The 16,033-nt window shown below is 45.3% G+C and overlaps 1 protein-coding gene across 4 annotated transcripts in view; it reads left to right on the top strand.

Annotated features, from left to right (window-relative positions):
- NCAPG (non-SMC condensin I complex subunit G) overlaps positions 1-16,033 on the top strand; it is a 254,082-nt gene that overhangs the window by 149,273 nt on the left and 88,776 nt on the right. The gene's annotated exons all lie outside the window — the stretch shown is intronic.

Here is a 16,033-nt window from a genome sequence, read left to right on the forward strand (position 1 = left end):
GGTGCAGTTTTTAGAAACTGACTGTGATGCTTTACAATTCATTGCTATCAATATTCATGATGTGATTTAGGAGCTGAAAATCTCCCATATCATTTGGGCTTATTCTACCACCTGTAATAAAGCAAAAAAAAACAAATATAAAATCAGCGCAAAGAAATCCCAAAACCATAAGTGTCAGATACCATGATTGATTTCAATGTTGTAAGTCCACTTAGCACTAGGGCAAGCTCTTGAAGCTGTAGCAGGCTCTGGGTAAAAACACAAATGAACATCATCCCTCAACTTTATTTCACTGATGAGCTTCTTTTATATTTCTATCATGTGAGTGGCTTTTCATTGTTCAGGAATAAATGTCCTTCATACTCTTTTTCTTCATTTGTGTTTTTACCGCCTGTAATAAGAATAAGGTCCTGCTAGATTTCTTTTGGCTCTTTTTGGTTTATCAGCAGTGCCATACTTTATCTAGAGATGGCCACACACAGCTCAATGGACCACTAACCTTTTTTTTCTGCCATCACTCTGTATTTCTATGGCCCAAATTCCAGCCATGGGTGGCCCTGCCAAAACCACACAGCTCGACAAACTTCAACTGAGAAATCAAAGGAGCCAGGCAGTAAAAAGTCAGCCAAACAATAACTGCAACCAATCAGGAATCAGGTGCTGGTGTGTGGGTAATACAACGACTGAACAAAGGGACAGCGAGCGCTCAGGGATCTGATAAGATCAGCTGCAAATGCACTAAAAAGGAACCCTAGATCTTATATGTAATGCAGACAAAAAACATTGCCGCGCTAAAAAAAAAAATTATACAGTTCAGGACTAAAAAAATACATAATAATTATTCATTATCATTAGCGGCCAGACTCATCCACCTCACCAAGCGCTCCACATCTGCCTCCCCCCTCTGCCAATCCCTTCATTGGCTCCCGATTGCCCAACGCATCAAGTTCAAGCTGCTAACCCTGACCTACAAAGCCATTCACAATGCCGCCCTGAACTACATAACTGACCTGATACCCAGATACCACCCTACCCCTGCCCTCCGCTCCTCACAGGACCTCCTGCTCTCTAGCTCCCTGGTCTCCTCCTCCCACGCCCAATTGCAGGACTTCTCCAGGACTTCCCCCATCCTCTGGAACTCCCTACCCCAATACATCAGACTGTCACCTACCCTCCTCACCTTCAGGCGCACCCTGAAAACCCTCCTCTTCTAGGAAGCCTACCCCAACCTCACCTAACACCCGACCTTATATAACAACTAACCTCCTCCACTCCACTCACCACTCCATCCCCCACAGCCATCTCCTCCTCTGCCACCTTCCCCTCCCTCCTAGATTGTAAGCTCGAAAGAGCAGGGCCCTCGAACCCCTCGTGTAGTGTATTGTTACTGTCTTCTCTCATGTTATGTCCCCCTTGCTACTGTACAGCGCTGAGCATACCCTTTGGCGCTATATAAATACTGTATAATAATAATTATAAGTGAAAATCAGTAATAAATATAAGTGATAACAAATATAAGTGAATGAAGCACTATGATTGGTGCAATAAAATAAGTGCAGCTGTGACAGTCTTAAAGCAAAAAGTGTTCATAAGATGGTGAAGGTCTGACAAACACCAGTCAGAATATAGTGTTGCAAATGGGTCCTATTGCACTGGTGGTGTCAGATTATTCCATGTGACTTTTATCCGTGCGCGAGATTGATAAAAACGCGCACTCACCAGATGCGCATAGTTAAAACGCAATGTGTTGAACGGTACATTGACCAAGAATCTGCAGGAAGCCCCCTTTAGATGGACCAGACAGACAGCATGGGAAGAGACTCCCTCCTCTGGATATGAGACTGCTCTGTAACCGTAATCCTACTGGGGTCCTGGTAATCGTTAGCTCAATAAAGAGGCAAAAAAGAAGGTGCTCATAGTGTAGTGTTATTCCGCAAACAGTGACCACATAAACATTCAGCATGTGTGAGTAGACTCACACAACTGACAATGGGAAATTTGACCATTCACATTGTTTCACGTGGGTGGGGGAATCTATAAATTTTTCTCTCGTTCAGCTTGTTGAGATGAACAAGAGAAATTTTTATTTGTATGGCCAGCTTAATGTAGAATGATATGCAGGGGTGCGCACACATAGTTTGTAGTGGTGTTAGAGGCTGTACAGCATATTCTCTTTATAAATCTCTTTAGGCTTACTCAGCAACTATACATGCATATTTTACAACTGTGTTGTGTATTACCAATGTGTGTCGACATGCTTTGTCAAGCGTTTTCTGTCTCTTTTTGCATTTTAAAAAGTAGGAGAGACTACCAAATGTTTTTTTATTTAGCAACCAAAAAAAAGAAGCATATGCATTTTTTTTCTGACAGCCAGTTCCAAATGACATTGACGGTAATGGAGACATTGTGTGTCAAGCTGTCTGCGGGAAAGGCTGAGTTGCAATCGTCTTGGACATCTGAGATGTCTCCTGTTCCAGTGCTGTAAGGATGTTGCTATTGCTGCAGGGGTTGTTGAGGAATAGCAGTCAAGGAAGAGGTGAAGGAACTGGGTGCACTCAGTCATAGGCAATCGAAGCAGAAACAAATCAAAATAGTTCTATTTTTTTTTTCTATAATGATCGATTTTACTTGAAGATCCTTGAAAAAGTTAGCGCCTGTAATAAGTTTTCTATCTAAATGCAAAAAAGAAAGCCATACAGTATCTAAGTTTTACAAACCTTGTTATGGCGTACAGCAAGGCTCAAAATTTCAAGTCCTGACCTCGCCAGGCCTTAAGGGTTACTTGACTCCAGTTGCCCCACCCTACCCCTACCATGCCCCGCCCCTAATTCCACTCTTAGACACGCCCTCATAAATGTTCTCATGAAATTACACTGTTAAATGTTCCCCACATTAAATCAGGGTCCCCAGAGTCCCCCTAAACACTCCATCATACTTAGACCATGTACCGCATACAACCATAACCCCCCAAAATCTTTCACTCACAAAACCATAACTCTACAAGCATATCCTACCTACTATCCAACCCAGCAGTACCTCAAATGCCCCATACTCTACCACCGATAATAACCACATAATCCTGAACCTGTCCAAACCACACGTATGCATACACATACCCATACAGATACATGTACACATACAAACATATGCACATGTACATAGACACATATACAGTCAGGTCCATAAATATTGGGACATCGACACAATGCTAACATTTTTGGCTCTATACACCACCACAATGGATTTGAAATGAAACGAACAAGATGTGCTTTAACTGCAGACTGTCAGCTTTAATTTGAGGGTATTTACATCCAAATCAGGTGAACGGTGTAGGAATTACAACAGTTTGCATATGTGCCTCCTACTTGTTAAGGGACCAAAAGTAATGGGACAGAATAATAATCATAAATCAAACTTTCACTTTTTAATACTTGGTTGCAAATCCTTTGCAGTCAATTACAGCCTGAAATCTGGAACGCATAGACATCACCAGATGCTGGGTTTCATCCCTGGTGATGCTCTGCCAGGCCACTACTGCAACTGTCTTCAGTTCCTGCTTGTTCTTGGGGCATTTTCCCTTCAGTTTTGTCTTCAGCAAGAGAAAAAAACAAACAACCGTGTACCTCTAGTAACTACATACAACCCAGCACTAGAAGGGATAAGAAAAATAATCAAAGATTTACAACCCATCATAACAGAGGATGGAACTCTGAAAGAAATATTCCAGCAACCCCCAATACTGGCTTTCAGACAACCCCCCAACCTCAGAAATAAACTAATCAGTAGGAAACTTCCTTCTGATTATGATGCCACAAATAATGGAAGCAAACCCTGCAATAAGAAACGCTGCAAGCTGTGCAACCAAATCAATCCATCAAAAAGTGTCAGACACTCAAAAGGGATCTTCAATATCTCCGGATCATACAGCTGCACCTCCAGTAATGTTGTATACCTTATCCAGTGCAGAAAATGCAGCAAAGGATCTTATGTTGGTGAAACAGGACAGAGGTTGCAAACACGGATGAATTTACACAGACATACCATCAAGGAACATAAAGAAGATGACCTCTGCACACCTGTAGGACACCATTTCTCACAACCAGGCCACAATATGGAAGACCTCAATATTTTAGTTCTGAAAGGAAAATTTAAATCCATCCAGGAAAGAAAAACATTTGAACTAAGAATGATAATTCTATTTGACACTAAAGATAACGGTCTTAATTTGGACATGGGATTCCTCAACCACTATCCGACAGCTTTATGACTATCTATTAGCTAAAACTTGACCCCCTCTGTGTGAGTGTAGTATCCCCCCTCCCCCCCTCACTTTTGATGTATCTTATCTGTAGCCCTTTTTTTTTTTTTTTTCTCTCAATCCATTCTAACATTCTGCTTAAACTTTGTGATTTTTAATAGTACTGCTTAGACCTTGAAGAAGGGGACATACCCCGAAAGCTTGTCCTCAAAATTGTATGTTAGTGCAAATAAAAAAAGTATCACGGACAGTACTCAATTGTTTCTGTCTTCAGCAAGTGAAATGCATGCTCAATTGGATTCAGGTCAGGTGATTGACTTGGCCATTGCATAACATTCCACTTCTTTCCCTTAAAAAACCCTTTGGTTGCTTTTGCAGTATGCTTTGGGTCATTGTCCATCTGCACTGTGAAGCGGCGTCTAATGAGTTCTGAAGCATTTGGCTGAATATGAGCAGATAATATTTCCCGAAACACTTCAGAATTCATCCTGCTGCTTTTGTCAGCAGTCACATCAGCAATAAATACAAGAGAACCAGTTCCATTGGCAGCCATACATGCCCACGCCATGACACTACCACCACCATGCTTCACTGATGAGGTGGTATGCTTAGGACCATGAGCAGTTCCTTTCCTTCTCCATACTCTTCTCTTCCCATCACTCTGGTACAAGTTGATCTTGGTCTCATCTGTCCATAGGATGTTGTTCCAGAACTGTGAAGGCTTTTTTAGATGTTGTTTGGCAGACTCTAATCTGGCCTTCCTGTTTTTGAGGCTCACCAATGGTTTACATCTTGTAGTGAACCCTCTGTATTCACTCTGGTGAAGTCTTCTCTTGATTGTTGACTTTGACACATATACACCTACCTCCTGGAGAGTGTTCTTGATCTGACCAACTGTTGTGAAGGGTGTTTTCTTCACCAGGGAAAGAATTCTTCGGTCATCCACCACAGTTGTTTTCCGTGGTCTTTTGGTGTTGCTGAGCTCACCGGTGCGTTCCTTCTTTTTAAGAATGTTCCAAACAGTTGTTTTGGCCACGCCTAATGTTTTTGCTATCTCTCTGATGGGTTTGTTTGTTTTTTTCAACCTAATGATGGCTTGCTTCACTGATAGTGACAGCTCTTTGGATCTCATCTTGAGAGTTGACAGCAACAGATTCCAAATGCAAATAGCACACTTGAAATGAACTCTGGACCTTTTATCTGCTCTTTGTAATTGGAATAATGAGGGAATAACACACACCTGGCCATGGAACAGCTGAGAAGCCAATTGTCCCATTACTTTTGGTCCCTTAACAAGTGGGAGGCACATATGCAAACTGTTGTAATTCCTACACCGTTCACCTGATTTGGATGTAAATACCCTCAAATTAAAGCTGACAGTCTGCAGTTAAAGCACATCTTGTTTGTTTCATTTCAAATCCATTATGGTGGTGTATAGAGCCAAAAATGTTAGAATTGTGTCGATGTCCCAATATTTATGGACCTGACTGTACATACACACACAAATAGACACATGTACATACACACACATACAGACACCAGTACACACACACAGACACCTGTACACAGACACATGTACACTGACACATGTACACACAGACACATGTACATACACATGTACATACACCCACACATACAGACACATGTACATACACATGTACACACAGAAACATGTACATACACTCACACATACAGACACATGTACATACACATGTACACACAGACACATGTACATACACATGCACATAGACACATGTACATACAGACACATGTAGATACACTCACACATACAGACACATGTACACACAGACATATGTACATACACACAGACACATGTACATACACATGCATATGGACACATGTACATACAGACACGTACGTACACACAGACACATGTACATACACAAACAGACACATGTACACACAGACACATGTACATACACACATACAGCAACATTTACATACACATGCATACAGACACATGTACACACACACACACACATACAGACACATGTACATACACACACATATAGACACATGTACACACACACATACAGACATGTGTGCACACACACACAGAAACACATATACAAACACATGTATACAGCCCTATAAAAAGTTGCAGTACATTACCTTTCCTCACAGAGCCGGATACCGCACTCTAGGGGGAGGCAGAGAGCACAGCACAGACTCTCCCTACATTTGTTTTCACTTTGCTCAGCGTATTGAACAGTCTGATGGCTCCCAGTGCGAGTGACAGAGCTAGCCCTGAGTCCCAAGCCTGCTCAGCAAGGCGGCCCTTGGGGACACATTCCCCCCCCCCCAACACCTTATTTACACTCGCCAAATGCGAGCAAGCGAGTGAACATTTTTAGGCCTGGCTTACAGTATGTAACTGAATCGTCCTCAAAAGGCTGCAGATCAGCTATGGAAGGGGAACCTTATCCTGGGTGAAAAGGTCACCTGGAGGTCTCTGGATGTACTCTATCCCTAACAGGGAGCACCTACAGCAAGATTTCAGCAAGCGTTATTTCTTTACTATTCAGGGAATGTAAGGTTTGCCAGGTGGTGCCAAGCAAGAGACGAGGCACATACAGATAAATCACTGCTTCTACAGGACTTTTGTGTTTTGCCTGTAGAAGCAGCTAAGTGTTATCCTATGTCCATGCACATTAGGATGATTGGAGCAGTGTTTCTCAACCTTTTTCAGTCAAGGCACCCTCTAAAATTATGGACAATGTCAAGGCACCCTATATAATTTTGGCCAGTCCCAAGGCACCCTGTATAATTATGGACAGTGTTGAGGTACCCCATTCTAAAATGTAAAAAACTATTCTAATAGTTTTATACAATGCAACAACGTCCACGCATGTAGGACACCTAATGATAGAGATGATTTATTCTTCCAAAGCAAACACACTGTTGCACAATTTTACTGACTAGTATTCCAATGTTTCTCTTCTCCCTCAGTTTTGCTCCATCCCTGAGCTAATGAGACCATAATGTGACCCCAGCACTGAGGGAGAGGGGCAGGGGAGGGTCATACAAGGATGCTGTGCAGGCAACCGACATCCTCCTTATCAACCAATGATGTAATTGATTGTTAGGACGCTAGAAGCTAGAAGGTCATAATGGTGCACAGTGAAAACCTGTGGCTTTGGGTAACTAAAAGGCAGGCTTGTTCCACCTGCTGGCTTGTATACAAGTTTTGGGCAATTTTTTAGACATTTTGCCAAGGCACCCCTGAAGAAAACTTAAGGCACCCTGGTTGATAAAGGCTGGATTAGAGGCATATTTTAAGCTCAAAATTTAGAGGCAGGGAAAAAACCCTTCTGACGTGCATTTTTGATTGGCGCATTCTGACAGAGAAAAACCCGCTAAACTCACCTAAACTGTGTACGAAAACACTCTATATCAGTGTTTTTCTCTGCCAAGGGAACTGGCATTTCTTTTTTTTAAGCCCAGTGTGCATGGAGCCTAAAGAAGTCTGTGCAGGTAAAAGCAACATTCTCATTGTTTTCCTGTATTAAGGCAAGGTACCTAGTCCTTGCATTGGAAGAGTTCCAAAATGTTCCCATAAGTAACACCTAATTGATGTCTAAGGGAGTCCAGGTCAAACAAAAGACTCATGGAATGATCCATTGAACAGACAGGGACCAACCATTCTGCAGAACCAGACTTAAGCCCCATGTATCAGGACACCCCTGCAAGTGGAGTCTTGGTATGAGAGGAAGAGACCACCCAATTCACACTAAGAGACTGAAGTGTCACATCAGAGACTGTCAGATTCATAGAGACTCTGTGGATGTCTCATCTTACAGTGCCTTGAAAAAGTATTCATACCCCTTGAAATTTTCCACATTTTGTCATGTTACAACCAAAAATGTAAATGTATTTTATGAGATACACCAACACAAAGTGGCACATAATTGTGAAGTGTAAGGAAAATTATAAATGGTTTTCAAAATTTTTTACAAATAAATATGTGCAAAGTGTGGCATACATTTGTATTCAGCCCCCCTGAGTCAATACTTTGTAGAACCACCTTTCGCTGAAACTACAGCTGCAAGTCTTTTTGTGGATGTCTCTACCAGGTTTTCACATCTACAGAGTGAAATGTTTGGCGATTCTTTGCAAAATAGCTCAAGCCCTGTCAGATTGGATGAAAAGCAATTTTCAAGTCTTGCCACAGATTCTCAATTGGCTTTAGATCTGGACTTTGACTGGGTCATTCTAACCCATGGATATGCTTTTATCTAAACCATCTCATTGTAGCTCTGGCTGTATGTTTAGGATCGTTCTCCTGCTCCCCCCTCCAATACTTTTTCAAGGCACTGTAACACGCCTTCTGTCTCAGGGTGAAAACGCTCACTCACTGTAGTGTATCTTTGGAAGAGTAGCGTTGTCACTCTTGGACAGAAGGTGGGTGAGAATTACAGACACCCCCTACCATTAATATATAACTAAAGGCAAAACTTTTTTTGATTTGGATAGAGTGAAAAGGGATTAGAACCCCTGTCTGTTTTCATTGCTTTCTGTGTGCCCATCAGGGAGATCCACCCTTTCTATTTGTCCTGTTTACTATTACCATTGAAAGTGAAAGTAAAGAAAATCCCAGATTTTCGGTTTTCCTCAGAAAAGTAAGAGGGGAAATCTTCCAATTGGAACACCAGTTTTGGTGACATGGATGTCCTCAAGGGATTCCCTCAGTTTGCAGGGATTACTCTCACTTCCTGATTGGCTATGGGACAGGAAGTGAAGGGAAATCTCCAAAATGGAACACAGATGGCAAAAAAAAAATCTGACAGGTATTATAACCCTCCGTTGCTCTATCCAAAATGAAACAAAGTGTTGCCTATAGTTCAACTTTAACATAGGAGAGAGGTGTTCTCTGGTTGACATAGTGATCTGGGGACAGTACTCACTGATAACATATTGCAGGGACAGACAGCACAGAAAGCTTTCTGCTCCGTAGACTTCTGGCAGGATGATCAGGTATATTGACAAATGGATAAAACACCCACAGTCCTTGCTGTACTTGTGTCTGTGGGTGCTGAGCTGTCATTACCACGCAGCCCATGCATCGGTTTGGGAATTAGAAATCCCTGCTCTTCTCCCTCCTCCCTGTGCAGCACCTCTGGGATAGATCAGAGTGGTTCTGATTGGTCAGTGCCTGCACAGAGCATCTTTCTGATCCATCCAATAGTCCCACAGAGAGAAGAAAAAGAAGATTGGGAATTTAAAATCCCCAAACCACTGTATGGGCTGCGAGGGCACTGATAGCTCATCGCCCACAGAGGTAGGCACAGCTGAGACCAGGGGAGGTGGAGAGGGTAAGAAGGGGTGGTGTGATATCTACAGCTATATGGGGAATTGGTGCCTTTGCAAAACTGTGAGCTGTGATCACTTAATTAGGTCTGCTCTATGTGCTCAGCTGCTGTCAATCTGCCTATACCTTCTTCTGTGTCCAGTAAACTTGAGATATTTCTGGATGACAGGTGTGGAGTTATAACATGAACATTGATACAGCCTCAGCCTATCCCAGAGAGACTGGCTCTGATGGTATGCTGGGTAGCTGTATTTATTCAGTGAGCACACAGGACTCTGGATATTTCCTGTATAAGATTGTTCCAGCCTGGAGGGGGCACATTGCCCTCCCAGGCAACTACTGCCATGCGGCCACAGGTAGTGAACACTGAGACCCGGGTTCTACTGTGCTGACTGAGGGTTGTTTTCTGAAGATCAGGTCTGGTATCATGGAGGAAGGCATCCACATGATATTGGGCCTTGTGAGTACAGATATCCCTAATGTATCTTAGAGACTGTGTGCTGTTTAACCCCCTCGGTGCTAGGAAGTTAGTTGCAGGTCTAGCAAAGGGAACTCCAGCTGGTGTTCCAAAGAGCTTTGTCCATCTGTCCTACTTCTTAAAGGGACACTGCTCTGGGGTTCTAAAGAAGTTACTACTGCTACAGATATGGCCTCAAGCTCTGAGGTCCACTGTTTGATTCCAGCAAGGACTCCAACATAGAAAAGAAGAAGTGTTTGGCCGCACACCGGAGGTTTGATGAAAAAGTGAAAAATGTTTATTGATCCATAAAAGGACACAGATAACACCAGAACTCGCATTTATTGCTTCTTTTGTATTACAGTGTGTATAGATGCATACAAGTGTATGCACCCATATTCACATTATGTTTCATCCTATCTTGTTATATGATTATATACATTGAGTGCATAGTATGTGATTGGGTGTGCTTTGTGCAATGTGTGTGTTTGTGTATGTGTGTGTATGTGTATATATAATATACAAAGTGCTTCCAGAAAGTATTCACAGCGCTTAACTTTTGCCACATTTTGTTATGTTACAGCCTTATTCCAAAATTGATTAAATTCATTTTTTTCTTCAACATTCTACAAACAATACCCCATAATGACCACGTGAAAGAAGTTCATTTTTAAATCTTTGCAATTTATTAAAAATAAAAAACTAAAAAAAACACATGTACATAAGTGTTCACAGCCTTTGATCAATACTTTGTTGAAGAACCTTTAGCACCAATTACAGCCTCAAGTCATTTTAAGTATGATGCTACAAGCTTGGCACACCTATTTTTGGGCAATTTCTCCCATTATTCTTTACAGTACCTCTCAAGCTCCATCAGGTTGGATGGGGAGCGTCGGTGCACAACCATTTTCAGATCTCCCCAATCGGGTTCAAGTCTGGGCTCTGGCTGAGCCATTCCAGGACATTAACATAGTTGGCCCGTAGCCACTCCTTTGTTATGTGGGCTGTGTGCTTAGGGTCATTGTCCTGTTGAAAGATGAACTGTCGCAGCAGTCTAAGGTCCAGAGCGCTCTGGAACAGGTTTTCATCAAGGATGTCTTTGTACACTTCTACATTCATCTTTCCTTCGATCCTGACTAGTCCCCCAGTTCCTGCCACTGAAAAACATCCCCACAGCATGATTCTGCTACCACCATGCTTCACTGTAGGGATGGTATTGGCCAGGTTTCCTCCAGACATGACGCTTGCAATTGAGGCCAAAGAGTTCAATCTTTGTTTCAGCAAACCAGAGAGTTTTGTTTCTCATGGTCTGAGAGTCCCTTAGGTGCCTTTTGGCAAACTCCAGGCGGGCTGCCATTTGCCTTTTACTGAGGAGTGGCTTACGTCTGGCCACTCTACCATACAGGCCTGATTGGTGGAGTGCTGCAGAGATGGTTGTTCTTTTTGAAGGTTCTCCTCTCTCTACAAAGAGACACTGGAGTTCTTTCAGAGTGACCATTGGGTGCTTGGTTACCTCCCTGGCTGAGGCCCTTCTCCCTCGATCATTCATTTTAGGCCAGGCGGCCTGCTCTAGGAAGATTTCAAACTTTTTCCATTTACGGATGATGAAGGACACTGTGCTCATTGGGACCTTCAATGCTGCAGAAATTTTTCTGTACCCTTCACCAGATCTGTGCCTTGATACAATCCTGTCTCGGAGGTCTATGGACAATTCCTTGGACTTCATGGCTTGGTTTGTGCCCTGACATGCACTGTTAACTGTGGGACTGTCAAGGTCCCACCTTTTCCAGAGACTGTGCGGCTTCATGTACTGGCATCCATCTTGGGTTTCTGCAGAGCATGGTGGGAGTCTTTTATGCCTTCAGGTCTCTGAGGTCCATCCCCCAGAGGGGTGTGGCTGAGTACATATAAGCCTGTGATCCGCACATGCTCTTTGCACTTGTGTCTTGTGTCTTTGTGTTGCTACAGCTCTGTGTATACTCTTGTCACTCTTCTGGTATTTGACTCGGCTTGTGACTAGACCATTCTCTGTGTTTTCCTTTGATCTGACCTTCCGTTGCTTAACCCGGCCCCTGACCTGTGATTCTTGTCTACTGTTCTGTACCGTTTTGTCCCGTTGTTGTCGACCCGGCCTGCCTGACTACGCTATTGCCATTTCCTACCAGCTACACGCCATTGGCGGCGGCCATTACCGCAGCCGGGGTGTCTCGGGGGCCGCGACCTGATTCCTGGCTGCGTCAAGTCCATCCCCACCATCAGGGGCCCTGGTGAAGGGCAGCCTGGGACTTAGACTCCGCGCCCTGAGGGACTTCGGTCTGTTGGTGGTGGTTGTCATCAGTCAGTGCGTTACCCTGCCGCTAGGCCTACCTGTCCGTTCCACAGCCCTGCCCTGACATTACACAAGTGCAAAGAGCTTGTACGGTTAACACAGGCTTATATGTACTCAGCCACACCCCTCTGGGGGATGGACCTCAGAGACCTGAAGGCATAAAAGACTCCCACCATGCTCTGCAGAAACCCAAGATGGACGCCAGTACATGAAGCCGCACAGTCTCTGGAAAAGGTAGGACCTTGACAGGGACCTTATATAGACAGGTTTATGCCTTTTCTAATCATGTCCAATCAACTGAATTTCCCACAGGTGGACTCCAATCAAGTTGTAGAAACATCTCAAGGATGCACCAGAGCTCAATTTTGAGTGTCATGGCAAAGACTGTGAATACTTATGTACATGTGTTTTTTTTTTATTTTTAATAAATAGCAAAGATTTCAAAACTAACTTCTTTCATATTGTCATTGGGGTATTGTTTGTAGAATGTTGAGGAAAAAAATGAATTTAATCCATTTTGGAGTAAGGTTCTAACTAGAGATGAGCGAAGAAATGAAAAATTCGATTCGACTGATTCGGCGAATTCGTGGACAATATTCGATTCGAGTCGAATAAATTCGCTGTGAATTTAACTTAAAAAAGGGTGTTTCTAGGCTTCAGAGAGACTTAATATTAGTGCAGAACACTGTACCTTTAATTTAAATGCCCTTGGAGTCTGCTGGGGAAGAGAAATAATACTGTCTGTCAGTATGACATGCAGATGAGTGCCGTCGATCTTAGAATCACTGCACACTTCACTCCTTTGGCCAGTCACGGGGCCAAAACCAGTGTTTGGAGCCACAGTGTGGCGGTGGAGGCAGCAGCAATGGGAGGCCATACAGCAACCTATGACAAAATGGAAACCAGCAGGAGCGTGAGGAGACCTGAAAGTGGCACATGGCAGAGTGGGAGCAATGGGAGGCGGTACAGGGACCCAGGTCACACTGTGGGCCCAGCAGCAGCGTGACCAGGCGGTACGGGGGCCCATGGCCGATATGGGGCTTGGTGGCACCTATGGAAGGCCTGTAATCTGCCAGCAACCTATGACAAAATGGACAACCGCAGGAGTGTGAGGAGATTTCAAAGTGGCACATGGCAGAGTGGAAGCAATGGGAGGCCGTACAGGGACCCAGGTCACACTGTGGGCTCAGCAGCAGCGTGACCAGGAGGTACGGGGGCCCATGGTCGATATGGGGCCTGGCGGCACCTATGGAAGGCCGCTAATCTGCCAGCAACCTATGACAAAATGGACAACCGCAGGAGTGTGAGGAGATTTCAAAGAGGTACATGGCAGAGTGGAAGCAATGGGAGGCCGTACAGGGACCCAGGTCACACTGTGGGACCAGCATCAGCGTGAACAGGCGGTACGGGGGCCCATGGCCGATTTGACCTCATTCATCCCATAGTCCTGCCGACTCACGAATAGCGTGGCCTCCTCAAAGGGCCTGAGCAAGCGCAGGTGTCACACATGAGCTGACAATGGCTGACATCTAAGTTACACAGGGAGTACCTTTATCCGCTTTTAACATCAGGAAATCTGTGATGGCCTTTAGCTGTTCGTAAAGGCGGTCTAACATATGTAGGGTTGAATTACACCTTGTTGCAACGTCACAGCATGAGGAGTCGGTACGGGGGCCCATGGCAGATTACATGTCTGGCAGCAGCAATGGGAGGCCCGTAATCTGCCAGCACCCTATGTCAAAAAATGTAACACACCAGCAGTGTGAAGAGACCTGAAAGTGGCACATGGCAGCAGAGTGTGGCGATGGAGACAGCAGCAATGGGAGGCCGTACAGGGACCCATGAGAGACTCTGGACTTGGCAGCAGCATGAGGAGGCGGTATATAGGGGCCCATGGCAGATTAGGGGCCTGGCAGCAGCTATGTGAGGCCCGTAATCTGCCTGCACCCTATGTCAAAAAATTTAACACACCAGCAGTGTGAAGAGACCTGAAAGTGGCACATGGCAGCAGAGTGTGGCGATGGAGACAGCAGCAATGGGAGGCCGTACAGGGACCCATGAGAGACTCTGGACTTGGCAGCAGCATGAGGAGGCGGTATATAGGGGCCCATGGCAGATTAGGGGCCTGGCAGCAGCTATGTGAGGCCCGTAATCTGCCTGCACCCTATGTCAAAAAATTTAACACACCAGCAGTGTGAAGAGACCTGAAAGTGGCACATGGCAGCAGAGTGTGGCGATGGAGACAGCAGCAATGGGAGGCCGTACAGGGACCCATGAGAGACTCTGGACTTGGCAGCAGCATGAGGAGGCGGTATATAGGGGCCCATGGCAGATTAGGGGCCTGGCAGCAGCTATGTGAGGCCCGTAATCTGCCTGCACCCTATGTCAAAAAATTTAACACACCAGCAGTGTGAAGAGACCTGAAAGTGGCACATGGCAGCAGAGTGTGGCGATGGAGACAGCAGCAATGGGAGGCCGTACAGGGACCCATGAGAGACTCTAGACTTGGCAGCAGCATGGGGAGGCGGTTTATAGGGGCCCATGGCAGATTAGGGGCCTGGCAGCAGCTATGTGAGGCCCGTAATCTGCCTGCACCCTATGTCAAAAAATTTAACACACCAGCAGTGTGAAGAGACCTGAAAGTGGCACATGGCAGCAGAGTGTGGCGATGGAGACAGCAGCAATGGGAGGCCGTACAGGGACCCATGAGAGACTCTAGACTTGGCAGCAGCATGAGGAGGCGGTATATAGGGGCCCATGGCAGATTAGGGGCCTGGCAGCAGCTATGTGAGGCCCGTAATCTGCCTGCACCCTATGTCAAAAAATTTAACACACCAGCAGTGTGAAGAGACCTGAAAGTGGCACATGGCAGCAGAGTGTGGCGATGGAGACAGCAGCAATGGGAGGCCGTACAGGGACCCATGAGAGACTCTGGACTTGGCAGCAGCATGAGGAGGCGGTATATAGGGGCCCATGGCAGATTAGGGGCCTGGCAGCAGCTATGTGAGGCCCGTAATCTGCCTGCACCCTATGTCAAAAAATTTAACACACCAGCAGTGTGAAGAGACCTGAAAGTGGCACATGGCAGCAGAGTGTGGCGATGGAGACAGCAGCAATGGGAGGCCGTACAGGGACCCATGAGAGACTCTAGACTTGGCAGCAGCATGAGGAGGCGGTATATAGGGGCCCATGGCAGATTAGGGGCCTGGCAGCAGCTATGTGAGGCCCGTAATCTGCCTGCACCCTATGTCAAAAAATTAAACACACCAGCAGTGTGAAGAGACCTGAAAGTGGCACATGGCAGCAGAGTGTGGCGATGGAGACAGCAGCAATGGGAGGCCGTACAGGGACCCATGAGAGACTCTGGACTTGGCAGCAGCATGAGGAGGCGGTATATAGGGGCCCATGGCAGATTAGGGGCCTGGCAGCAGCTATGTGAGGCCCGTTATCTTGCAGCACCCTATGTCAAAAAATTAAACACACCAGCAGTGTGAAGAGACCTGAAAGTGGCACATGGCAGCAGAGTGTGGCGATGGAGACAGCAGCAATGGGAGGCCGTACAGGGACCCATGAGAGACTCTGGACTTGGCAGCAGCATGAGGAGGCGGTATATAGGGGCCCATGGCAGATTAGGGGCCTGGCAGCAGCTATGTGAGGCCC

Source organism: Staurois parvus, unplaced genomic scaffold (assembly GCF_062004578.1).
Source record: "Staurois parvus isolate SC_StPar_1 unplaced genomic scaffold, SC_StPar_1.0 ptg000186l, whole genome shotgun sequence".
Taxonomy (NCBI): Eukaryota; Metazoa; Chordata; class Amphibia; order Anura; family Ranidae; genus Staurois; species Staurois parvus.